The 18,088-nt window shown below is 34.9% G+C and overlaps 6 non-coding genes and 1 pseudogene across 7 annotated transcripts; all 7 read right to left on the bottom strand.

Annotated features, from left to right (window-relative positions):
• Positions 1 to 2,082: 2,082 nt before the first annotated feature.
• Positions 2,083 to 2,155, bottom strand: Trnav-cac (transfer RNA valine (anticodon CAC)). Its single transcript has one exon. It is a non-coding gene; the product is annotated as a tRNA-Val (tRNA).
• Positions 2,156 to 2,225: 70 nt separating this feature from the next.
• On the bottom strand, positions 2,226 to 2,297 carry Trnap-ugg (transfer RNA proline (anticodon UGG)). Its single transcript has one exon. It is a non-coding gene; the product is annotated as a tRNA-Pro (tRNA).
• Positions 2,298 to 2,847: 550 nt separating this feature from the next.
• Positions 2,848 to 2,919, bottom strand: Trnap-ugg (transfer RNA proline (anticodon UGG)). The gene has a single exon. It is a non-coding gene; the product is annotated as a tRNA-Pro (tRNA).
• A 522-nt stretch (positions 2,920 to 3,441) lies between these two features.
• Positions 3,442 to 3,513, bottom strand: Trnap-agg (transfer RNA proline (anticodon AGG)). The gene has a single exon. It is a non-coding gene; the product is annotated as a tRNA-Pro (tRNA).
• A 90-nt stretch (positions 3,514 to 3,603) lies between these two features.
• Positions 3,604 to 15,010, bottom strand: LOC148628171 (uncharacterized; annotated as a pseudogene). Its single transcript, XR_015922371.1, has 3 exons — positions 14,022 to 15,010; positions 12,426 to 13,487; positions 3,604 to 7,744 (listed from the first exon to the last, which is right to left on the bottom strand). The product of XR_015922371.1 is annotated as an uncharacterized LOC148628171 (transcript).
• Positions 15,011 to 15,340: 330 nt separating this feature from the next.
• On the bottom strand, positions 15,341 to 15,413 carry Trnav-cac (transfer RNA valine (anticodon CAC)). Its single transcript has one exon. It is a non-coding gene; the product is annotated as a tRNA-Val (tRNA).
• A 2,275-nt stretch (positions 15,414 to 17,688) lies between these two features.
• Trnap-ugg (transfer RNA proline (anticodon UGG)) lies at positions 17,689 to 17,760 on the bottom strand. The gene has a single exon. It is a non-coding gene; the product is annotated as a tRNA-Pro (tRNA).
• Between the last annotated feature and the right edge of the window lie 328 nt (positions 17,761 to 18,088).

Below are 18,088 nucleotides of genomic sequence, written 5' to 3'. Positions count from 1 at the left end.
TACTTCTTTTTCTTTTCAACGACAGTAAAATCATCTCCACTTGCCCCTAGACATTCATTAGTCAAAGGAAAAGTGTCCATACTAATCTCATCTAGAGAATCATATGAATATCTGACTCCCTCCTGGCTGCTTTTATCTTGTTCCAGGGAGGAGACAATACCATCTACAACTAATCTATCCGATTTAACATCATCTTTTAAAATATTTTCAGCAGAAAATTCAACACTTGATTTAACAAATTCAATTGATTGAGTATTACAATTGTTCAAGACTACATTATCCTGTTTTGTACTTGTATCTGCCTTTACTTTTTCGTCACATTCACAGTCATCAATCACATCATCTTCCATCTCAAAACATTCATCATCTATGTCATCCCCACTACCATCATCACCAAGTTCAACAGTGCTAAGGTTAGCAACACCTAGAGCACTTCCTCTCGAAACAACTTTACCAGCATCTTCAGAATAATGACTAGCATCGTCATTCACCTTTGCATTTCCATTTTGATCTACAGGTGTACTTTCATTTTGATCAGTCATATCATCAACATTCGTACAGCTATTTTCCTTTACATTGCAATTCTCATCAATATAATCAATATTCTCGTCACACTCCTTGCTATCTTTCACATCTCCCTTCTTTGCAATGTTATCTCTAGACATTGTCTCCTGTAAACTTTCCATCTGAGATAATGGTGAGTATGTATTGTCAATGTGCAATTCCTTTCTAACACCACAGTTACATTTGTCTTTCTTATGAAAACAAAACGAACACTTGTTTTTCAAACATTTCCTACTTATGTGGCCCTGTTCACCACATTCAAAACATATAAATTCAGGGCAGTCTTTGTGCATATGTTCTGGGCTAAAGCATCCAGAGCAGACCTTGACTTGTTGGTTATGTATAACCCTGTAATAAGCTGTTTCTTTTTCATTTACAGAAAATTTCATGGAGTATGGTATTGCTACCATATTAGGCGGAAGTTTAGCTTTGAAAATACGAGTGCCATCATATACATTAATTTTGGACTTCATTCTATGCTTCTTTATTGGAGAAACAACCTCTACACCAATTTTAGAAAATCTGTCAATAATCTCTTCATCTGAAACATACATACTAAGATTCAATATCGAAACATATTTGAACTTTGCCTCCAGTTCGTTCACATTACAGATTTTGCCATCAAGGTTTAATTCACCAAGAATTGGTTCCATCAATTGTCTCTCTCTAAACACCACTTCAAAGCCAACTCCATTTTTCATCACACATGCCACAACGCTACCTATACCACATTTACTTTCAATTTCATCAATTAGTTTTTCAGCCTTAACTGCACCAAAACCATCAATTACACAGCTTACTAACACCGTTTTCTCTTTAGAAAATTTGTCTTTAGAATTGAACCAATTCCGTTGGGACCTTTCTGCCCCGTTGCTGTCAAAGTTCGCCATTGGGGTTTACTTAGATCAGCAAACAACAAATCAAACACACCTTTCCTCCCCCTTTTTCCTGCAACGAAAACGCAGGAAAAGGGGATACTAAACGAATATTAGTCTGTAATATATATCACATACAGTCATATAATACAAAATAAACTTCAACAACTGTTTATAAACACATATGTGGCGAATAACTCACCAAATTCAGAATAATTTCCGGACGACACTTTGTTTACATGTTGAACATGGTACATCCAAAAACCCCAAAAGCACGCACCCAAAGCGAGAATCATACCCCTAGACCAACGAGCCGTTATGCTTAACCCAGATTAACTTTTGGCTTATAAAATGAAGGCTCGAGAATTCAAACAATAAACTACATGTTTGTTGTACACAACACCTATGACTTGTAACATTCAATTCCAAGAAGCAAGCACGATTAAAATTTAACTGTGTTCACCTTTCTGTCGTATCAAAGTTAGTTATTTAAAAAAAATGTACAATTCCACAAACGCTTCAATAACTCAGTACATTTTTAATAAATAAGTTTGCAACATATATGCTCAACATGTGATAAGAGTAATTGATTGTCTACGAACCGTGTCACTTTGGCAGCACATAACGGAGATCAAAAATATAATGTTTCCGCTGGGGCTCGAACCCAGGACCTTCCGCGTGTGAAGCGGACGTGATTACCACTACACTACGGAAACAGTTACCCGATTCACGGGATTATAAATACTTATGGGTCCATAAACAGCGCTTTCAAACGGTAAAAAGTACGGGCTCGTCCGGGATTCGAACCCGGGACCTCTCGCACCCAAAGCGAGAATCATACCCCTAGACCAACGAGCCGCTTGATTGTACCAATGGAAATTTTTAGTGATGAACGTTTGTATACATCCAATAATATATGGACTTGAAAGACCATTTTAATACACGCGCACGACACAATCGACATCTGAACTGTATATTTTGCTAAAGTATATTAAATGCAAGATGTAAAAACACGTATAATATTCAACAGAAGAGGGAGACAAGAGATATCCGAACAAAAGAATACGTAGTCGATCCCAAATATGAATAATAAATAAATAAATATATATGTAGGCAGTTTCAAACTTTCGTTTGGATGAGAAATTCGAAATCACAAAAATAACTTAAATGTTACTTTTTTATCGGCCATGCAAACGTATATAACGACACTCGTGAAATTTGTGCACAGTCTAAGATTCGGCAAAGAGGCAACACCAACAAGAAAGGAGGTATCTGAATGCTGTTTTGGAGAGGTTCTTCCGAATAGAGGAATAGTTTACGTATCAATAAAATTTCGTCCGTTCGATTGTATAAAGATCACACATTCCATTTGTCTATGAAACAGAAGTATTCAGGAAAAAAATAGTAAGGGCTCGTCCGGGATTCGAACCCGGGACCTCTCGCACCCAAAGCGAGAATCATACCCCTAGACCAACGAGCCGCTTAAATATTAGTGGTAGATTTAATCTATTTAACAATGTGGAAGAGAAACCGATTACAACGTAAACGTGGCAAAGCTGTACAAATTCAAAATCAATCAAGATAATAGTACAAAACATGCCAACCACTAACGGCATACTAGTGCATCAAGAACTTCCTAATATCTGTCATTACCGCGGTAAATTGAAGAACAAGATGACTACCGCGAGACCAACACATACATACATACTTACATACATATAGTATTTTAAACGCGAAATATTCGATACTTTAAACAATGGAATCAAAAATAGGATACATATGAATATACTAGAAAGATGCTATACCAACACCATTTGGCTGGAATATTGAATAACACTCTCCATTGTCAAAGTCAGCGTCGGAATATCAAATTTGCGCGTTGTATCGTATACGTTTAATATTACTTCATGAACAAAATAAAAATCGTCGCAAACATATATTATTACAAACATTCGAAGTGGTACGTGACGCCATTTTGTGGAATGTACCGTTGTCAAAAATTGGGCTCGTCCGGGATTCGAACCCGGGACCTCTCGCACCCTAAGCGAGAATCATACCCCTAGACCAACGAGCCGTTATGCTTATGTGATCTTGGGTTTAGGAGTAAGATCACGTGATGTTCTGTTTTTATGGTGTGACGTAATAGGCTGGAATGAAAACCAAGTTAACACAATATAACTTTATTAAAATAGATGTTTCTTGTATGGCGGCCGTTGTCCAAGTGGCCCGAATAATATAATCAAAACAATATGATAATGCCTTAGAATAGGTTAATAGCTAACATTTATGCATAAATTAAACAATGGGGAATTTAACTCATATTTTGATAAAGTGGGGGAATTTAGCTCATATAATGTTATTAGACAGTGCCAAACAAATATTGTGAATTATGAAAACATGGGGCTTCTTTTACTTAAATGTAACTACATGGTTGCCATAGAAACCAAAATGTAAACAATAATGATTGACATATCTAGATAAAGATTAAATTGAAACTGTCACTAAATTGACCTAATAACTACTAAAAACATATATACAACGCGCTGTGATCTAAAGAAAAAGTTAGTAAATGAAATGGAAAGCGTGCAGCATAATTGAAATTCAAGTTACGCTTAATAGCTATGTTGGTATTGAGCTGCTAAAAAGTATTACATAAGTACAGCTCATTTGTTTAATTTTACCTTTAAATGCCTATTTACGGCTGAATTCATAGCTATAAATGAAATGTAACTTTGCCGCTGTTTACAAAATAAAGTTTCAAGTGGAGATAACTCCTACAATATATCTTAAAACCAAAGCTTGAACTTGTTGCCAATAAATGCGCATGAACCATAGTAAGTATTGCAAAGTAAGTAATTGAGACAATGATTCAGTAGATTATTATAGAACTACATACACATAAGTAAATGTTAAAATGTACACACACATATATGAACACAAATAACAACTGATTGTCATGTGCTAATAAAGATATTCTATTCAGATAAAGTGCGCTAATTACTGCAAGTTAAAACACTTAAAAATAAGTATCAAAATGTAATTTATACTAAGACATAAATATCTCATATTAACTATTAAACATTCAAATTGTAATATAAAAATTTACTACTTACCTGGAATGAAAACCAAGTTAACACAATATAACTTTATTAAAATAGATGTTTCTTGTATGGCGGCCGTTGTCCAAGTGGCCGAGTTTACCAAACATAAAGTTATGTTTTCACTCCAGGCGAGGCCCATTGAAGGAAAATAGCTATATACACAAAGAGCAAATATATTAAAACCCCTTATTGAACCTCTATGAAAAAATATGTGAAAAGCCATTTCATGTCACCTAATCCACCTATGTTAAGTGCTAGGACGCAGTCCTTAATCCGGATATGCTATAATCTTATCCCTGATTTTGTATAGCCTTAATTATACAGTTAATTATCAAGTCTTGGTATCTATTTAGTCTTACGTAAGATATTTACATACTTAAAACATGTTGGCACTACAGCATTATGTTTCTTTTTAAATATATGTTTATTAAAATACTTGTGAAACAATATTAAGTTTAGGTGACTGGCTTGGACATTACAATGTACAAACATGAAAAATATCAAATGAAACAATAAAGAAAAATATATGCATATTATGTACAAGAAGGGATGATGGCTTGTTTTCCCTATCACAAATACTCCCCTCATTAAGGTTTCTTTGTCCTCAAAGAACAAAGCTAATTGTCAAATAAATAGTAAAATGACTGATCAAAACAACATTCACATCCGATACCATCAGATGGCAAGTCACACGAAGAGGCAGAAGACCATGCCCAACGCATACAATGTTTATATATTGAGAACTTTAGCCAAAGAGGTACGTCTGTAAAAGATCTCCCTAGCTATGTGGTTGGTTTGTAAATTTTTTTTTTTTTTTTTTATTTGACTACTTGGAAAAAGTTGTTATGCACTATCAATATATAACAAGTAAATGGTGACTTGAACATGTGTTTTAAGCATCTTGCTTTGATGGGATTTATTGAAATTAGATCAGGTACATGTAAGGTGTGTTTAGTGTGTGTATTTATAATGTTGAGGCCTGACAATTGAATGTGTAATCTGGTGAAGATGGTGCCGGAGATTCTCATGTTAGAAATATTGTGTGGATTTGATATTTCCCAGTCTTGTGGACATAAAGGTAGATCTATAAGTGGAACAGTTATACAGTGTATACCATTACTGATCTCTAACAAAACTTTGGTACAATGTTTGGTGCAAAATTGTTTGTAAAAATAGTGAATAACACCAAAAAATGCAATAATGGTGAAAGCTGACATCGTGATGGAAGACCATTGATAGATGTGTGGTGTGAATGAAATTTGAATGCTTTCTGTGGTTGTCAGTGGTGAAAACTTGTAATGAAATGTTGGTGGTGTTTGAGGAGTAACAAAAGCATGTGTTGATGGTACTTTTTGCAGTAAGACTAATGCAGCTGTTAGTGCTCTAACCTTGTTAAACAGAATGACACAGCTAACACTTACTAAAAGTGATAAGCCTAGAGCAGCAATTGAAAAAATGCCATCTAGACTTGGCCATGAGTCATTAACATCTATGTCACCTTCCAGCAGAGGCTCTGACAAAGATGTAAATACTTTTCTATCTTGCTTTACTGCTGTGGCAATTCTTTTTAAACTTAAATGCAATTTACTGTCTTGTGCCAGCATGGATGAAAATGAGTGGTTGTATAACTGAATGTTTGGAAGTGAGATGTCTACTGGCTGTGTAAAAGTTGTATCTCCTAAAATGGAGTTGTAAGTGTCTGATGAAAAGAAGTGTTGTATTAACGCAAGGTTTACAGGGTGTACAATAGTTATTTTATCTGTGTGATTCTGACATTTTCCAATTTTAGCAGGAATAAACAATAAATCAGTTTTGACAGAGCATAAACATGGAACCTGTACAAGGCAAAATGCACATCCCTTGTTTATTTGGTGTCCTGAGGGACAATCGAATGAAATAGTTTTTGTTTGATAAACTAACAACATGTCAGAGGTTAATTCTTGTACCTCAGGTTGTATTGTATTTGTAATGAATCTGAAGTCGCATTCTGAATGTACTTTTTGTTTGTCATTGTACAGTAATGCAATTGAACAAGTGGGTGCAACCGAAGATAAAAGTGGAAATGAATTTTTGCAAAGTAATGTTTCTGATCCTTCACATGATTTAACATAGCTGTTTGTGAGCTCTGCAAATTGTCTGTTGTCTGATGAAATTATCAAGTATTCTGGAAGATTTAAAAGCTGTGTGGCATGATTGCTTGAAGTGTTTATAGGTACAGGGTATGTATGTATTTTGTATAATGTAAGAGGTGTTAAAAAGGTTGATATATAGGAAATTTGATACTGATGAATAAAAAGTTGTGATGTTGTGCATATAGGATGTTCGCATGTGCATAGTAAAAAGATGGATCTGTGCTTGCTAGAAAAAATCCCTTGTACTTAGAATTCAAAATATTTTGAATATGTTGTAAGGTCATCTTTAGAATATGTGGTTTTAACAAAAATGGTGACAATTTTCCCTTAATTAATTCGTGTATTGCCAACTTGAGTTCTTCTAAATATTTGTTAATTTCTGTTGTTTCATTCATTTGCTTAATCAGAAAGTTTGACAGTTTCATGTTAATTCGTTCGAAATGGGCAACGAATTTAGCTGTTTCTTTTGTAATATTCTTAATACCTTCATAGTTGTTTTCAATACCTTTGATTACATTGTCAAACCTATCATTTGTTTTTTCCATGAATGAGGACAATAATTCATCATGATGTATAAGGTCTTTTGCAAAAGCATTGTTCTTATGGATCAAAATGTTTATGTGTTTAGCCAATCGGTTGACATCATCTACGGTTGCTGTGCCGAATAGAGATTTTGAAATGGATCCTATAAAATCAAACAATCCACGGCGAGTTCTAGATTCAGTGTCAGATTTAATTGTCACATCTGTATGCTTTAACATGTTATGCACCATGTCCACTGTTTGGTTTAAATTTGTCGATACTTGTGTCCTTATCGCTGATAACTGTGACACTACTTGATTTAAGATGAAACAATTGCTATGTATAATATCACACTGTTTAAATACTTCATGTCCTTGTTTTCTTGGTAAGGGTATTTTAAAAGTATGAGTCCAATATTCACAGCTGGGTAGTAGTTTAGCTTGTTTGGTAAAGAACACTCCATAGTTAATACGTTGTAAGCTCTCTCTGTCTGTTGACATACCCTCGACCATACTTATTATCATGAGAAGGCAGACAAATCTTAGTACTCCTATTGAAAACAAAGATGAAGAAATTTTAAGACGGCAGTGTTTATCGTTTAAGGGAGGATCCATTCCCTAATAGCACTATGTAACATGAGAACGAGCTCATAATTTTGACAAACACTACACTAGAAATCATAGAAGAGAAAAATGTAAGAAGAGTACATAGGAAGTGCCTTACAATCTCACATCTAACTTGTAGATCAAATCAGGCATAGATGAGCAATCAAAAATGAAGTGAAGTTGTTTGCAATTGTTAAATGCAAAATGCTTTAATGTAAAATGAAAACACTTGAAAGTGAAATGCAAAACACTGTAGTGTGAATTGTAAAATGCTTCTATGTTAACTATAACAATAGACATGTAAAATGAAAAATGATTATCCAGTAAAAATGTGTAATGTAAAAATAAATTGTATTCCTATAAATGGCAATGTGAAGTTTTCACTATTCCATTTATTTTGCCTTGTGTGTAAGACTCATTTTCTGAAGCAGGGATTTCTATGTGGACGTTTTCGTTTCCTACCCTGTTGTGTTTTTGTTGCATGGTAATGGGTAATGGTATCCTCTGACAAGTTTTCTGCAGGTTGCCATGATGAACCCGTATAACCTTTCCATTTGATGAGGTACTCCTTTTTACCATTGACCGTTTTTGAACGAAGGATTTTTTCTATGGGATATTCCCTGTCATCTATTTGAACCGCTGGCTCATTGTTTGTGTTTTCATTTTTGTCTATGTTTTCATTATTGTGTTGTTGCTGTGGTATGTTTGGTTGTACTGGTCTGGGTAATTCTGGACGTGGGACGTCTGGTCCTGGTGCATTTAAATTTTGTCTGTGATCTGGATCATGGTAATGTTTGAGTCTATTTGCATTGATTAAACTCTTGATTTCTTTGTTTGTACCACACCTTCGAAGTTTGTAAGTGTAGTTTGGACCCTTGTCAACAATGTAAAATGGTCCATCTTGTTTTTTGTACAGTTTGGATGAGTACCCTACTGGAACTCTTGGAGTGTAAAGAAGCACTCTGTCATTGATTTTAAAGTCTGGAACTCCTGTGTTTTTGTCATAATGTTGTTTCTGTTGTTGTTGTGCAATGGCTAAGTTTTCAGTTGCAATTGTTTTGGCAATTTTCAAATTGTTGAGAATGTTGTCAATGTGTTTTTTCAAATTTTTGTTTAGATCTTCTCGTGGAATGAGATTTGCATCAAAAAATATGTTCATCTCTTTTCCAAAAACAAGATGATATGGTGAAAATTGTGATGATGCTGATGGTGTCATACGAAATGCCATGAGTACTCCTGGTAATAACTCAGGCCAGTTGGATTGTGACTCATCTACTACAGTTCGTAAGCATTGTATGATGGTTTTGTTTGTGCGTTCTGCTATGGAGTTTGTTTGTGGATGGTATGAACTTGTGAAACTATGTTTGACATTGAAAATGTGGTTAACTGCTGCCACAAGTTTGCTCATGAAACCTTGTCCTCTATCAGTGCAGATAGAGTGTGGACTTCCATAGCGTGTAAAAATTTCTTTGTACATGACTGTAGCAATTTCTTCAGCAGTTTCAGATCTAACAGGATGAGCTTCAACCCATTTACTGAAAGAATCTACTATGATCAATATAAAGCGATAACCTTGTTTTGTTTCTTTTTTGAATGGACCAATCAAGTCCATGTGCCATCTTGAAAAGGTGTCTGTGATTGGCATTGGTGTCATTGGAACTCTTTTTGAGTGTGGTGGGTACTTTGCTTTTTGACATGGATCACAAGCTTTACAGTAATCTGCTACAGCTTGATACATGCCTGGGAAGAAGTATTTTTGCTGTATTGACCTGTATGTGCGATCAAATCCAAAGTGTCCTTGATCATGGTATGCTTTCATAAGATCATTTCGAAGTGTGCGTGGTAATGCAAGTTGTTTAATGAATCTGTCATGTTTTTGTTTTCCCTTGTACCTTGGTTCATATTGGTGGTACAGGACTCCATCTTGCATGATGTACTGATTTGCTTCAATTGTGATTTTGCGTGCCATTTTTTCATCATCTGGTAAGTCTTGTGATTTAAGGTATGTGTACAAATGACAAAAGTCTGTACATTCACTTTGTAGTTTGCCTATGTCAACTGGTATAATGTCTGAAACTGTGACTTCCGCAATTGTTGGTGGTTTTGTTACTGTTGGTTCATTGTAAAGAAATGTCACTTCAAGTGCATCATTGTCTGTACTGTTCATGGAGTTGACAGTGGGTATGCTATCCTCTGGCTCAGTGACATCAACCTCCCGTGTCTCAGGATAGCTACGCCTTGAGAGACAGTCAGCAACTACATTGCTTTTGCCCTCTCTGTACAAAATCTCCATATCATACCCTTGTAACAGAACTGACCATCTAGCCAAACGACCAGAACTTTGTTTGATGTTGTTAAGAAATTTGAGTGCTCTGTGATCAGTGTAAACTTGGAAATGTTTGCATGCTAAATATACATGGTAGTGTTTTATTCCTTCTAGGATTGCTAAACATTCATGTTCACTAGCTGACCATTTTCTTTCAGCTTCTGTCATACTTCTACCACCATAAGCTATGACTTTTTCTTGTTTGTTTTCATGTAACTGTGAAAGGTAATAGCCGATAGCTGTGCCGCTTGCATCTGTGGTGAGAATGAAGTCTTTGGACATGTCTGGGTATGCTAGTATTGGTGCTGATGTAAGTGCATGTTTTAATGTGTCAAATGCCGATTGACATTGCTCTGTCCATTGAAATGTAACACTTTCTTTTGTTAAGTTTGTAAGTGGACTTGCAATTTTGCTGAAACCTTTGACAAACCGCCTGTAATACCCACATAAACACAGAAAGCTTTTTATGTCCTTTTCATTTTTTGGGACTGGAAAAGATTTTACTGCTTCAATTTTTTCATGATCAACTTCAACACCTTGTTTTGATATTTTGTGGCCCAAGTAAATGACATTTTTGCGAGCGAACTGACATTTGCTTGGATTGAGTGTAAGGTTTGCTGCTATCAATCTATCAAAAACCAGTTGTAAATGTTTTAAATGTTCCTCAAATGTTTTACTGAACAGCAAAATGTCATCAACATAGACTAGTGCAATTTGGTAGTTCAGACGATGTAGCACTTGTGTCAGCAGGTGTTGAAATGATGAAGGTGCTGCTGCTAAACCAAATGGTAGACGTTTCCATTGGTATACCCCACTAGGTGTAACAAAGGCTGATTTTTGTGCAGTAGCTGGATCTAATGGACATTGCCAATAGCCTGACAACAGATCCAGTGTGCTGAATATCTGAGCCTGGGAACGCCCTAGGGAGTCTAGCACATCTTCAATGCGTGGCAGTGGAAAAAATTTTGGCTTTGTAACTTTGTTCAGTGCACGAAAATCACAGCAAAATCTAAGTTCACCATTTTTCTTTTTGCACATTACCACTGGAGCTGCCCACTCACTGTTTGACTCTTCAATTATGTCATGTTTTAGCATTTTTTCTAGCTGTTTGTTCATTGTATCTAAGACTGTTGGTGATTGTCTGTAAAATCTTTTTCTGATTGGTGTTGCATCTCCTGTATCTATTGTGTGTTTGTATAGATCAGTTAAACCTAATTCACTTAGATCTCTTGCAAATGCTTTTCTGTTTTTGTGTAAAAATGCTAAAAGCAATGTTTTTTGTTCTTCTGTTAAGTCTGAGTGGCTCAAGTCAAAATCTAAACATGGTTGATCTTCGGTATGATTCATGGTACATGTAGTGTGTTGGTTTTCATCATTTGGTGGGTCTTGTAATGGTGTGATTGAATTGGATTCAACTTGACAGACTGATGCAACAACTACATTTGCTGGTAAATGTATGTTTTTCTTTGTTGGGTTCATGATCCTGATGCATGAGTCACCCGTTTCATCTAGTTTGACTAAGCATTTTGCGCCTGCGAGTGATTGTGTTGGTAGGTTTTGTAAAGGTTCTAGAAGTGCAATGGTATTCTTGAGATGTGACACTTTAATTGGTATATCAACTTGATGCATTGGTTTGATTTTCATGTGTCTTTTTGTTCTAGCTAAGCCACTGTCTAATGCAATAGAGTGTGTGATTGGAATTTCTTCACTGTCTGGTTCTGGGATGTGTAAAGTATGTGTTGGACAATCAATGTTTGCTCTGTGTTTTGTTAAAAAGTCAAATCCAAGAATCAGACTCTGTTGCATTTTTGGAAAAACATGAAACTTGTATATGAAGGACATGTGTCCTATGTTGAAAGACAAAAGTATGAGACCTATGATTGAATGATGTTCACCTCCTACACCTACAGCATCTTGAACGTGGCATTTTTGTATTTGTGAGAGGTCAAAATTTAAAGATTTGAGAAGGTTGAGGGAACAACAACTGATGGTCGCTCCTGTGTCAACTAATGCCTTAACATTTTGACCTTTGACAGTGATGTGTACTGAATTGCCCCTTAATGCTGAGATTTGTAAAACATGATTTGAATTTGAGATGATTTCTTTGTTCAAAGATTTTGTAATGTTAGTCTGTTTTGTGATTTGCCTTTTTCTGACTAGTCAATTTTGGTTTTGTTGATTTTGTTGTTGTTCTCGTTCTCTTTGCCAGCATACTTCTTTGTAATGACCTAATTTTTCACAATGACGACATTTAACATTGAATGCAGGACACTTTCTCCTATCCCTTACATGTGACTTACCACAGTAGATGCACTTTGATTGTGACTGCTGTCCTGACCTGTCTTGACCCCTTGACCGGTACTGTCCCTTTTTTTCATGTGAAAATGCCATCACCTCTTCTTTAAATGCAGATCGAATACCTTCTACAATGGAAGAACATAAATCATTAATAGAAGTAGCATTGGAAGTATTGTTCGTACATGTATTTTGTGCTGCTTGATGCTGAACGGTCATATTTACTGGTACAGGTGTTGCTGGTGAACACTCTGCCACACTTGTTGCTAACTGTATAGCTTGTCTAAGCTGGTTCATGGTTTTGGGATCTTTTCCCACAACAAACGGTTTAATATTGTGCTGCAATCCATGAACTGTTAAACCTATAATTGTTTCTTCACTCATATTTTGCACTCCATTTTGTAAGTTTTGGACACGTGTTAAGTATTGTATCCCAGTCTCATGTGGATATTGCTGCAACCTATACAGCTCAGTGTTGGTATTTCTTTGTTTAAATCTCTCTAGAAAGGAGGCTTTTAAAAGATCAATGTCCTTTTTCGTTCCCTCAGGCAACGAATGGTACCAGGTTAATGCCTGACCCTGAATGTGAAATGGAAAAGAGGCTGCTGCAGCCGGTTTATCATGACCATTTATTTGTATATAATTTTCAAACATGGTCCACCACAGTGATGGGACTTGGGTGGTCTCGTCATGAAAATGTTGTAGAATTATATGCGCCATATTTCGCCTTCTTAAATTATTAATGACTTGGATATTAGAATTTGTGTTACTGATACCACTTGATTCTGACTCTACAGGAGTAGGTTGACTAATCTGTCTAGACTGTTGCTGTTGGTCCAGTGAATCTGTAATTTCTTCGAGTAATTGGTCAACTGGATCCTGGGTCTCCTGGGCTGTTTGACTTCTGGTTTTGATGAAGTTAGTTGGTGTGGCCCCCTGTTTAGCACTGCCTTGATTTCTTGACATGTAGAGCGTCGTACAGGAATCACTTGTTCTCTACCATTTGTGATCTTGGGTTTAGGAGTAAGATCACGTGATGTTCTGTTTTTATGGTGTGACGTAATAGGCTGGAATGAAAACCAAGTTAACACAATATAACTTTATTAAAATAGATGTTTCTTGTATGGCGGCCGTTGTCCAAGTGGCCCGAATAATATAATCAAAACAATATGATAATGCCTTAGAATAGGTTAATAGCTAACATTTATGCATAAATTAAACAATGGGGAATTTAACTCATATTTTGATAAAGTGGGGGAATTTAGCTCATATAATGTTATTAGACAGTGCCAAACAAATATTGTGAATTATGAAAACATGGGGCTTCTTTTACTTAAATGTAACTACATGGTTGCCATAGAAACCAAAATGTAAACAATAATGATTGACATATCTAGATAAAGATTAAATTGAAACTGTCACTAAATTGACCTAATAACTACTAAAAACATATATACAACGCGCTGTGATCTAAAGAAAAAGTTAGTAAATGAAATGCAAAGCGTGCAGCATAATTGAAATTCAAGTTACGCTTAATAACTATGTTGGTATTGAGCTGCTAAAAAGTATTACATAAGTACAGCTCATTTGTTTAATTTTACCTTTAAATGCCTATTTACGGTTGAATTCATAGCTATAAATGAAATGTAACTTTGCCGCTGTTTACAAAATAAAGTTTCAAGTGGAGATAACTCCTACAATATATCTTAAAACCAAAGCTTGAACTTGTTGCCAATAAATGCGCATGAACCATAGTAAGTATTGCAAAGTAAGTAATTGAGACAATGATTCAGTAGATTATTATAGAACTACATACACATAAGTAAATGTTAAAATGTACACACACATATATGAACACAAATAACAACTGATTGTCATGTGCTAATAAAGATATTCTATTCAGATAAAGTGCGCTAATTACTGCAAGTTAAAACACTTAAAAATAAGTATCAAAATGTAATTTATACTAAGACATAAATATCTCATATTAACTATTAAACATTCAAATTGTAATATAAAAATTTACTACTTACCTGGAATGAAAACCAAGTTAACACAATATAACTTTATTAAAATAGATGTTTCTTGTATGGCGGCCGTTGTCCAAGTGGCCGAGTTTACCAAACATAAAGTTATGTTTTCACTCCAGGCGAGGCCCATTGAAGGAAAATAGCTATATACACAAAGAGCAAATATATTAAAACCCCTTATTGAACCTCTATGAAAAAATATGTGAAAAGCCATTTCATGTCACCTAATCCACCTATGTTAAGTGCTAGGACGCAGTCCTTAATCCGGATATGCTATAATCTTATCCCTGATTTTGTATAGCCTTAATTATACAGTTAATTATCAAGTCTTGGTATCTATTTAGTCTTACGTAAGATATTTACATACTTAAAACATGTTGGCACTACAGCATTATGTTTCTTTTTAAATATATGTTTATTAAAATACTTGTGAAACAATATTAAGTTTAGGTGACTGGCTTGGACATTACAATGTACAAACATGAAAAATATCAAATGAAACAATAAAGAAAAATATATGCATATTATGTACAAGAAGGGATGATGGCTTGTTTTCCCTATCACACTTAACCCAGATTAACTTTTGGCTTATAAAATGAAGGCTCGAGAATTCAAACAATAAACTACATGTTTGTTGTACACAACACCTATGACTTGTAACATTCAATTCCAAGAAGCAAGCACGATTAAAATTTAACTGTGTTCACCTTTCTGTCGTATCAAAGTTAGTTATTTAAAAAAAAATGTACAATTCCACAAACGCTTCAATAACTCAGTACACATTTTTAATAAATAAGTTTGCAACATATATGCTCAACATGTGATAAGAGTAATTGATTGTCTACGAACCGTGTCACTTTGGCAGCACATAACGGAGATCAAAAATATAATGTTTCCGCTGGGGCTCGAACCCAGGACCTTCCGCGTGTGAAGCGGACGTGATTACCACTACACTACGGAAACAGTTACCCGATTTACGGGATTATAAATACTTATGGGTCCATAAACAGCGCTTTCAAACGGTAAAAAGTGAGAATCTTTTTTTTTTATCTTGATAAAATTTTATTAACAGAAAAACATTTACAAATCAAAGAGATATTGTTATTAATATTCTCATAGACATACTATTATCATATTGATTAGTTATATCATATATGTCAATTACATACGCATAGAAAACAAAGTCACCACAATTGTCCATTTTCGCAATACCTACAAAATTTTTATATTCATACATTTAATATATTTTTATTCACAATCATGTACGCACAAGCGATATCACAGTTGTACACTTTCACTGTATTCATGCACATTTTTATTTTATTTTTTTTTTAATTTTAGGTAAAATGTGAAAACAAGTGAAAAGGTAATTGAAATACATTACACAATTTCATATCCAAATATTAAAGATTCCGGCTGGCTATCCATTCCAGACTGCTTTAAAACATTGGCATGCAAAAAATGTAAAAAAAAATATTTCAAAACATTTTCCATACATTCAAACTTTATCATACATTTTAAAAATCAAATCAGACCTAGTTTAACCATGTCTCTATTTTCCTGCGGGCAACAATTTCCATTTTCTCAATTGCACTAGCTATATCACTATTCATGTATTTAGTTTTCCTAACATCATCAAAATCGTTTTCAATATTGTGCAAAGCGTACGTGTACCGCTTTGTTCCTGGACCGAAATAATGAATGTCCTCTTCCTTTCCCAATGAGTAGGACATGATTAAATTAATCATTGGGATCAACGTTAATAGTGTTGCGCTACACATACTCAACGAAGTTTTGATAACAATTTTATCTAGAACTGGTGTCTGTCGAGATTTTGATTTCTCTTCAGTGTTCGAAATATTTTCTGTATTCACAACGTCATGAGATTTAGTTAACATATTCTGTGTATTCGAATGTTCACTTATACATATTTTCCCTGCGGCATTTAAATTTCCGTTAACATGTTTCACACTCTCGGTTCGCAATTGGTTATTCTCTTCACTTGACTGCTTTCCTTTGTTAGTATTTACCGTCAATGAGGCGCTACACGGAACACTGTCGATCACGTCCATTAACGCATCGGTGGGTTCAGATGGAATATCACTTTCTGTATCACTTTCAATAAACGATTCATCTTCGCTTTCAGATGTTTTATTTTCTGAATTTTTCTTTTCTACAAATTGCTTCAGTCGTTTCCGGTCACGTTTTCTAGATGCATTAGATTTCCGTTTCGTTGATTTATCACCATTTGTCCACAATAAAGATATTTTCATTCTTCCATTTTGCTCAGTACATGTCCAGCTAAAATCAGTATATTGTTCATTTACAATTTTCAACAAAGAAGTTAATGTTTTCGGTAGACAATCCATTTTCACATAAATTAATCTCTCAACATTGAATTCATAAATAAATTTTCCACAAGACCCTCAAATCAAAAACGGCAGAAGCTATCACGATAATGTCAATTGTATATAAATACGTATTTTGTCAACTGAAACTTACTACTTGTGTAACTATGCCCATCATCCATCATATCACTATATTTCGGTTGGAAAATCCATTCCAAAACTGATAATCTAACTAATTCCACAAACATTAAGAACACTGTAACAAAACACGTCTGACATCTTGGGTGCCAAAAAATCTGATGCTCCCAAAGCGAGAATCATACCCCTAGACCAACGAGCCGCTTGATTGTACCAATGGAAATTTTTAGTGATGAACGTTTGTATACATCCAATAATATATGGACTTGAAAGACCATTTTAATACACGCGCACGACACAATCGACATCTGAACTGTATATTTTGCTAAAGTATATTAAATGCAAGATGTAAAAACACGTATAATATTCAACAGAAGAGGGAGACAAGAGATATCCGAACAAAAGAATACGTAGTCGATCCCAAATATGAATAATAAATAAATAAATATATATATAGGCAGTTTCAAACTTTCGTTTGGATGAGAAATTCGAAATCACAAAAATAACTTAAATGTTACTTTTTTATCGGCCATGCAAACGTATATAACGACACTCGTGAAATTTGTGCACAGTCTAAGATTCGGCAAAGAGGCAACACCAACAAGAAAGGAGGTATCTGAATGCTGTTTTGGAGAGGTTCTTCCGAATAGAGGAATAGTTTACGTATCAATAAAATTTCGTCCGTTCGATTGTATAAAGATCACACATTCCATTTGTCTATGAAACAGAAGTATTCAGGAAAAAAATAGTAAGGGCTCGTCCGGGATTCGAACCCGGGACCTCTCGCACCCAAAGCGAGAATCATACCCCTAGACCAACGAGCCGCTTAAATATTAGTGGTAGATTTAATCTATTTAACAATGTGGAAGAGAAACCGATTACAACGTAAACGTGGCAAAGCTGTACAAATTCAAAATCAATCAAGATAATAGTACAAAACATGCCAACCACTAACGGCATACTAGTGCATCAAGAACTTCCTAATATCTGTCATTACCGCGGTAAATTGAAGAACAAGATGACTACCGCGAGACCAACACATACATACATACTTACATACATATAGTATTTTAAACGCGAAATATTCGATACTTTAAACAATGGAATCAAAAATAGGATACATATGAATATACTAGAAAGATGCTATACCAA

This window comes from Perna viridis, chromosome 1, assembly GCF_037379345.1.
Source record: "Perna viridis isolate PV_CMFRI_1.1 ecotype Kerala chromosome 1, ASM3737934v1, whole genome shotgun sequence".
NCBI classification, from domain to species: domain Eukaryota; kingdom Metazoa; phylum Mollusca; class Bivalvia; order Mytilida; family Mytilidae; genus Perna; species Perna viridis.
Note: the sequence above shows the minus strand (reverse complement) of the source record. Positions and strands in the feature narration are given on the sequence as shown.